The sequence below is a fragment of the Arachis ipaensis genome, chromosome B7, assembly GCF_059453495.1.
Source record: "Arachis ipaensis isolate K30076 ecotype BB chromosome B7, ASM5945349v1, whole genome shotgun sequence".
Classification (NCBI taxonomy): domain Eukaryota; kingdom Viridiplantae; phylum Streptophyta; class Magnoliopsida; order Fabales; family Fabaceae; genus Arachis; species Arachis ipaensis.
In genome coordinates, this window is record NC_142442.1 from 106,537,858 (window position 1) to 106,546,008 (window position 8,151).

General features: G+C 38.4%; 1 non-coding gene across 1 annotated transcript; it reads left to right on the forward strand.

Annotated features, from left to right (window-relative positions):
* Positions 1–2,857: 2,857 nt before the first annotated feature.
* Positions 2,858–2,965, forward strand: LOC148553638 (small nucleolar RNA R71). Its single transcript, XR_015893885.1, has one exon. It is a non-coding gene; the product is annotated as a small nucleolar RNA R71 (small nucleolar RNA).
* Positions 2,966–8,151: the final 5,186 nt, after the last annotated feature.

Here is an 8,151-nt window from a genome sequence, read left to right on the forward strand (position 1 = left end):
CATGGTTCTTGGTGATCCATGCATTGGTATAGAACTCTTGAACCATTAAGATCCCGACTTGTTGAATGGGGTTGGTGAGAATTTCCCAACCTCTTCTTCGAATCTCATGTTGGATCTCTGGATATTCACTCGTTTTGAGTTTGAAAGGGACCTCGGGGATCACCTTCTTCTTGGCCACAACTTCATAGAAGTGGTCTTGATGGATCTTTGAGATGAAAATCTCCATCTCCTATGACTCAGAGGCGGAAGCTTTTACCTTCCCTTTCCTCTTTCTAGAGGTTTCTCCGGCCTTAGGTGCCATAAATGGTTATGAAAAAACAAAAAGCAACTCTTTTACCACACCAAACTTAGAAGGTTTGCTCGTCCTCGAGCAAAAGAAGAAAAAAAAGAGTAGAATAAGAAAATGGAGGAGATGGAGGGGGTTTAGTAGTTCGGCCAAGGGGGAGAAGTAGTGTATATGATGTGTGAAAATGAAGGAGTGAAGATTGGTTTATATAGGAGTGGAGAGAGGGGTAGGGCTCGGCCATGTTTGGGTGGGTTTGGGAGGGAAAGTGGTTTGAATTTGAATGGTGAGGTAGGTGGGGTTTTATGATGGATGGATGTGGATTAGTGAACAGATTATGGAGAATAGGGTAGGTTTTGATAGGTGAAGGGTTTTTGGGGAAGAGGTACTGAGGTGATTGGTGAAGGATATTTGGGGAAGGGTGTTCTGGGAAGGTGTGAAGAAGAGAGAGAGAGAGAGGAGGTAGGTGGGGATCCTGTGGGGTCCACAGATCCTGAGGTGTCAAGGATTTCTCATCCCTACACCATGTTGGTGTGTAAACGCCCCTTCCTATGCCAATCCTGGAGTTAAACGCCAGGTTGCTACCCATTTCTGGTGTTTAACTCTAGCTTTTCTCCCTTTTCTAGCATTTAAACGCCAGCTCTGTGCCCATTTCTGGCATTAAACGCCCAGAATGGTGCCAGACTGGGCGTTTAACGCCCATTCTGCTACCCTTATTGGCGTTTAAATGCCAGTAAACTTCTCCTCCAGGGTGTGCTATTTTTAATACTGTTTTGTATTCTGTTTTTGCTTTTTCAGTTGTTTTTGTGGCTTCACATGATCATTAACCTACAGAAAACATAAAATAACAATGGAAAATAAATAGATATGATTAAATAAAATTGGGTTGCCTTCCAACAAGCGCTTTTTTAATGTCAATAGCTTGATAGTGGGCTCTCATGGAGCCTCACAGATACTCAAAGCATGATGATGGCCTCCCAACACCAAACTTAGAGTTTGAATATGGGGGCTCTATTTGACTCTGCATTGAATGAAGCTTTTCATGCTTCCTCTCCATGGTTACAGAGGGAGATCCTTGAGCTTTAAACACAAGGGAGTCCTCATTCACTTGAAGGACCAATTTTCCTCTGTCAACATCAATCACAGCTTTTGCTGTGGCTAGGAAGGGTCTGCCAAGGATGATGGATTCATCCATACACTTCCCAGTGTCTAGGATTATGAAATCAGCAAGGATGTAGTGGCCTTCAACCTTTACCAAGACATCCTCTACAAGTCCATAAGCCTGTTTCCTTGAATTGTCTGCCATTTCTAGTAAGATTCTTGCAGCATGTACCTCAAGGATCCCTAGCTTCTTCATCACAGAGAGTGGCATGATGTTTATACTTGACCCCAGGTCACACAGAGCCTTCTCAAAGGTCATGGTGCCTATGGTACAAGGTATTGAGAACTTTCCAGGATCCTATCTCTTCTGAGGTAATCTCTGCCTAGTCAAGTCATCCAGTTCTTTGGTGAGCAAAGGGGGTTCATCCTCCCAAATCTCATTACCAAATAACTTGGCATTAGCTTCATGATTGCTCCAAGGTACTTAGCAACTTGCTCTTCAGTAACATCTTCATCCTCTTCAGAGGAAGAATACTCATCAAAGCTCATGTATGGCAGAAGTAAGTTTAATGGAATCTCTATGGTCTCTGTATGAGCCTCAGATTCCCATGGTTCCTCATTAGGGAACTCCTTGGAGGCCAGTTGATGTCCATTGAGGTCTTCCTCAGTGGAAATCACTGCCTTTCCCTTCTTTGTGCATTCGGCCATGTGGGACGTGTTTATGGCCTTGCATTCTCTCTTTGGGTTCTCTTCTGTATTGCTTGGGAGAGTATTAGGAGGGAGTTCAGTAACTTTCTTACTCAGCTGACCCATTTGTGCCTCCAAATTTCTAGTAGAGGACCTTATTTCAGTCATGAAACTTAGAGTGGTCTTAGATAGATCAGAGACAGTTGCTAAGTCAGAGTGGCTCTACTTAGCATTCTCTGTCTGTTGTTGAGAAGATGATGGAAAAGGCTTGCTATTGCTGAACCTATTTCTTCCACCATTATTACTGTTGAAGCCTTGTTGAGGCTTCTGTTGATCCTTCCATGAGAGATTTGGATGATTTCTCCATGAAGGATTATAGGTGTTTCCATAGGATTCTCCCATGTAATTCACCTCTTCCATTGCTGGATTCTTAGGATCATAAGCTTCTTCTTCAGATGAAACTTCTTTGGTACTGCCTATTGCTGCTTGCCTGCCAAACAGACTCTGAGAAATCATATTGACTTGTTGAGTGAATATTTTGTTCTGAGCCAATATGGCATTCAGAGTATCAATCTCAAGAACTCATTTCTTCTGATTTGTTCCATTATTCACAGGATTTCTTTCAGAAGTGTACATGAATTGGTTATTTGCAACCATTTCAATGAGTTCCTGAGCTTCTGCAGACGTCTTCTTCAGATGAAGAGATCCTCCAGCAGAGCTGTCCAATGACATCTTGGACATTTAAGACAGACCATCATAGAAGATACCTATGATGCTCCATTCTGAAAGCATGTCAGAAGGAAACCTTCTGATCAATTATTTGTATCTTTCCCAAGCTTCATAGAGGGATTCACCATCATTCTGTCTGAAGGTCTGGACTTTCTCTCTAAGCTTACTCAATTTTTGAGGTGGAAAGAATTTGGCCATAAAAGCATTGACCAGCTTTTCCCAAGAGATCAGGCTTTCCTTAGGTTGTGAATCCAACCATGTTCTAGCTTTGTCTCTTACAGCAAAGGGAAAAAGCATAAGCCTGTAGACCTCGGGATCAACCCCATTGGTCTTGACAGTGTCACAGATTTGCAAGAATTCAGCCAAGAACTGATGAGGATCTTCCAATGGAAGTCCATGAAACTTGCAATTCTGTTGCATCAGAGAAACTAATTGAGGCTTAAGCTCAAAGTTGCTTGCTCCAATGGCAGGGATAGAGATGCTTCTCCCGTAGAAGTCGGGAGTAGGTGCAGTAAAGTCACCAAGCACCTTCTTTGCATTGTTGGCATTATTGTTATTTTTGGCTGCCATGTCTTCTTCTTGTTTGAAAATTTTTGTTAGGTCCTCTACAGAGAGTTGTGCTTTAGCTTCTCTTAGCTTTCTCTTAAATGTCCTTTCAGGTTCAAGATCAGCTTCAACAAGAATGCCTTTGTCCTTGCTCCTGCTCATATGAAAGAGAGGAGAAGAAAGAATGGAATCCTCTATGTCACAGTATAGAGATTCCTTGAGGTGTCAGCGGAAAAGAAGAATAGAAGGAGAAGGTAGGGATGAGAATTCGAACTTATAGAGAGAGTTTGAATTGCTGATAGTGGAAGAGTGTTAGTCCTTAAATAGAAGGATGTGAGAAGAGGGGAAGAATTTTCGAAATTAAATTTAAAAAGATTTTGAAATAATTAAAAGAAATTTTAAAAAAATTGATTGATGATTTTCGAAAATTAAAATTGAGAAAGTAGTTAAGTGATTTTGAAAAAGATTTTGAAATCAGAAATAAAAAAAAAGATATGATTGAAAATTATTTTGAAAAAGATATGATTGAGAAGATATGATTGAAAATCAATTTAGAAAAAGAAATTTTAAAATTAAAGTTGATTACTTGACTAACAAGAAATTAAAAGACATGATTCTAGAATTTAAAATTTGATCCTTTCTTAATAGGCAAGTAACAACTTAAAAATTTTGAATTAAATCTTTAATTGTAGCAAGGATTTTCGAAAATAGTAAAAAAAATGGAAAGGATTTGATTTTGAAAAGATATGATTAAAAAGATATGATTTGAAAAAGATTTGATTTTGAAAAAGTATGAAAATTTGAAAAAGATTTGAATTAAAAACAAAATCTTCCCTCTTGTGCGATCCTGGCGTTAAACGCCCAGAATGGATACCATTCTGGGCGTTTAACGCCCAGAATGGATACCATTCTGGGTGTTTAACGCCCAAAATTCTACCCTTTTGGGCGTTTAACGCCCAACCAGGTACCCTGGCTGGCGTTTAAACGCCAGTTTTCCTTCCTCACTGGGCATTTTGAATGCCCAGCTTTTTCTGTGTAATTCCTCTACTGCATGTTCTGAATCTTCAATTCTCTGTATTATTGACTTGAAAAGACATAGTTTTGAAAATTTTTTGAATTTTTAGAGAATAATAACATAATGAAACTAAATCATGAAGAACTAAGATCAAATAAACAATGCATGCAAGACACCAAACTTAGAAATTTTCATATTAGAGACTGACGAACGAGATTTAATGTCGGTAAAGAATAAAAGTGATCGTGTTGTAAGTATAGCTTCTAAACCAACAAAAAATCCTTTTGTACAAAAGTTTGGTTGTCACAAGTAACAAACCCCTTTAAAATTGATAACCGAAGTATTTAAACCTCGGGTCGTCTTCTCAAGGAATTGCAGGGAGGTATGTTCTTATTATTGGTTATGAGTTTTGTAAATTGGGGTTTTTTTTTTGAAGTAAGGAACAGGTAATTTAACTGGTAAGAAAGATAAATTAATAATAATAAAAGAAAAGAACTCTTGGCTAGGTATGAAAATTCGGAAGTCATATCCTAGTTATCCTTATCGATGGTGATGAGAATTGAGTTTTAATCCCACTTAGTTAACTTTTTCTAAAGCAAAGGAAAGTCAAGTGGACTAACTAGTTAGATCCTCAAGTCCTAGCCAACTCCTAAGGAAAGACTAGAGTTAGTAGAATTCAATTCAATTAGCAAAAATAATAATTAACAATCACGATAAGTTTGATAACTCAAGAGTATCCAGTTGATCAATTAAAGCCAAGAATATAAAAAGCTAAATAAGAATCATAAGTCTGAAATACCTCAATTTATATTAAATAAAGAAAATCCTAACATGAATGGTTCATAAGCCAATTTGGCAACATAAGTAATTAAATAAAAGCATTAGAGTATCTGAAAGTAAAAGAGAAATATAAAGTAAAAGGAATATTGAACCTGAGAGAAAGTTAAAATCATAAATCCTTTAAGAGGAATCCTAATCCTAAATCCTAAGAGAGAGGAGAGAACCTCTCCCTCTAAAAACTACATCTAAATTATGAAAAGTGGATAATGGTCTCTTCCTTTTATTCCTCCATTCTCTGGCTTATATTCTGTGTTTCTAGATTCATAATTGGGCCGAAAAAGGGTCCAGAAATCGCTGGGGGCTTTTTCTGCAATTTCTGCACGTGGCGTCTGTCACGCGTCCGCGTGGGTCACGCGGTCGCGTCATCTGGAGTTCTGCTCTTCCATGCGGTCGCGTCAGGCACACTTCCCCATCAGCTGTACTTCGCGCAAGTCATACGTTCGCGTCATGCGTGCGTTCGCGCGGATGCCAGCTTGCGCAAAGCACGCGTTTGCGTCGTCTATGCGGACACGTCACTTCCAGTTTCTTCAAAAACTCCATTTTGTGCTTTCCTTCCATTTTTGTATGTTTCCTTTCCATCCTTTAAGTCATTCCTGCCCTACAAAGCCTGAAACACTCAACACACAAATCACGGCATCGAATGGTAATAAAGGATGATTAATTTTAATATTTCTAAAGCATAGGAAACATGTTTTTCACATATGTCACATAATAAGGAGGGGAAAGTAAAACCATGCAATTTACATGAATAAGTGGGTGAAGGATTGAATAAATCACTTAAATTGAGCACAAAATACATCATAAAATATGGGTTTATCAGAGACACTAACAAATTTAGAATACATATGAGAAATAACAAAACACACAAAACAAGAGAATTTAAAGATCAGAGCAAGGAAATCATCAAGAACAACTTGAAGATTAATGAAGAACATAATGCATATATTCGAAAATGCAAGAAGAATAAAGACATGTAATTGACACCAAACTTAAAAATTGACACTAGACTCAAACAAGAAACACGAAATATTTTTTGTTTTAAGATTTTATAAATTTTTTTTTGTATATTTTTTTTTAAAATTATTTTGGAAAAGAAAATAGAGACATTCAAAATTTTTAATAAGAATTCCAGGAATCATGTAATGTTAGTCTAAAGCTTCAGTCTAAAAGATTAGACATGGCTAGCCAAGCTTCAGTAGACATTACATGCAACAGCCAAATTGATGGGAATCAACTAGCTCCTGTGATGACGAAAGTATCATCTGAAACTATAGAATTCACTGTTAAAAATTCTAAAAAATAAAATTACCTAATCAGAGCAACAAGATGAACCGTCAGTTGTCCAAACTCGAGCAATCCCCGGCAACGGCGCCAAAAACTTGGTGCACAAAATTGTGATCATCAATGGCGCCAACAACTTGGTACGCACAATTGTAATCTCAACTCTTTTTCACAATTCCGCACAACTAACCAGCAAGTGCACTGGGTCGTCAAAGTAATAAACCTTACGTGAGTAAGGGTCGATCCCACAAAGATTGTTGGCTTGAAGTAAGCTATGGTCATCTTGTAAATCTCAGTCAGGCAGATTCAAATGGTTATTAAGTTTAAGATAATTATAAGATGAATAAAATATATAATAGGATAGAGATACTTATGTAATTCATTGGTGAGAATTTCAGAAGATGCTTTGTTCCTCCTGAACTTCTGCTTTCCTATTGTCTTCATCCAATCATTCATACTCCTTTCCATGGCAAACTGTATGTTGGGTTTCACCGTTGTCAATGGCTACCTCTCGTCCTCTCAGTGAAAATGGTCCAAATGCACTGTCACCGCACGGCTAATCATCTGTCGGTTCTCGATGATGTTGGAATAGGATCCATTGATCCTTTTGCGTCTGTCACTACGCCCAACACTCGCGAGTTTGAAGCTCGTCACAGTCATCCCTTCCCAGATCCTATTCGGAATACCACAGACAATGTTTATACTTTCCGGATCTCAGGAATGGCCACCAATAATTCTAGCCTATACCACGAAGGTTTTAATCTTAGATTAGAAACCCAAGAGATACACATTCAAGCTTGTTTGCATGTAGAATGGGAGTGGTTGTCAGGCACGCGTTCATAGGTGAGAATGGTGATGAGTGTCATATAATCATCACATTCATCATGTTCTTGTGTGTGAATGAATATCTTAGAGAAGAAATAGGCTTGAGTTGAATAGAAAAACAATAGTACTTTGCATTAATTCATGAGAAACAGCAGAGCTCCACACCTTAATCTATGGGGTGTAGAAACTCCACCATTGAAAATACATAAGAACAAAAGGTCTAGGCATGGCCGAATGGCCTGCCCCCAAAAGCGAACATACAAGTTCCAAAGATGAAAAAGTATTCCAAGATGTATGAAAATACAATAGCAAAAGGTCCTATTTATAGAAAACTAGTAGCCTAGGGTTTACAAAAATGAGTAAATGATGCAGAATCCACTTCTGGGCCCACTTGGTGTGTGCTTGGGCTGAGCATTGAAGCTTTCACATGTAGAGACGTTTCTTGGAGTTAAACGCCACCTTTTGTACCAATTTGGGCGTTTAACTCCAACTTTTATGCCAATTCTGGCGTTTTGACGCCAGAACTTTTATGCTGACGTGGAACACCGGTGTGGGCCATCAAATCTTGGGCAAAATATGGACTATTATATATTTCTGGAAATCCCAGGATGTCTACTTTCCAACGCAATTGAGAGCGCTAATTAAGCTTCTGTAGCTCCAGAAAATTCACTTTGAGTGCAGGAAGGTTAGAATCCAACAGCATCTGTAGTCTATTTTCAGCCTCTAAATTAGATTTTTGCTCAGGTCCCTCAATTTCAGCCAGATAATACCTGAAATCACAGAAAAATACAAAAACTCATAGTAAAGTCCAGAAATGTGATTTTTATTTAAAAACTAATTAAAA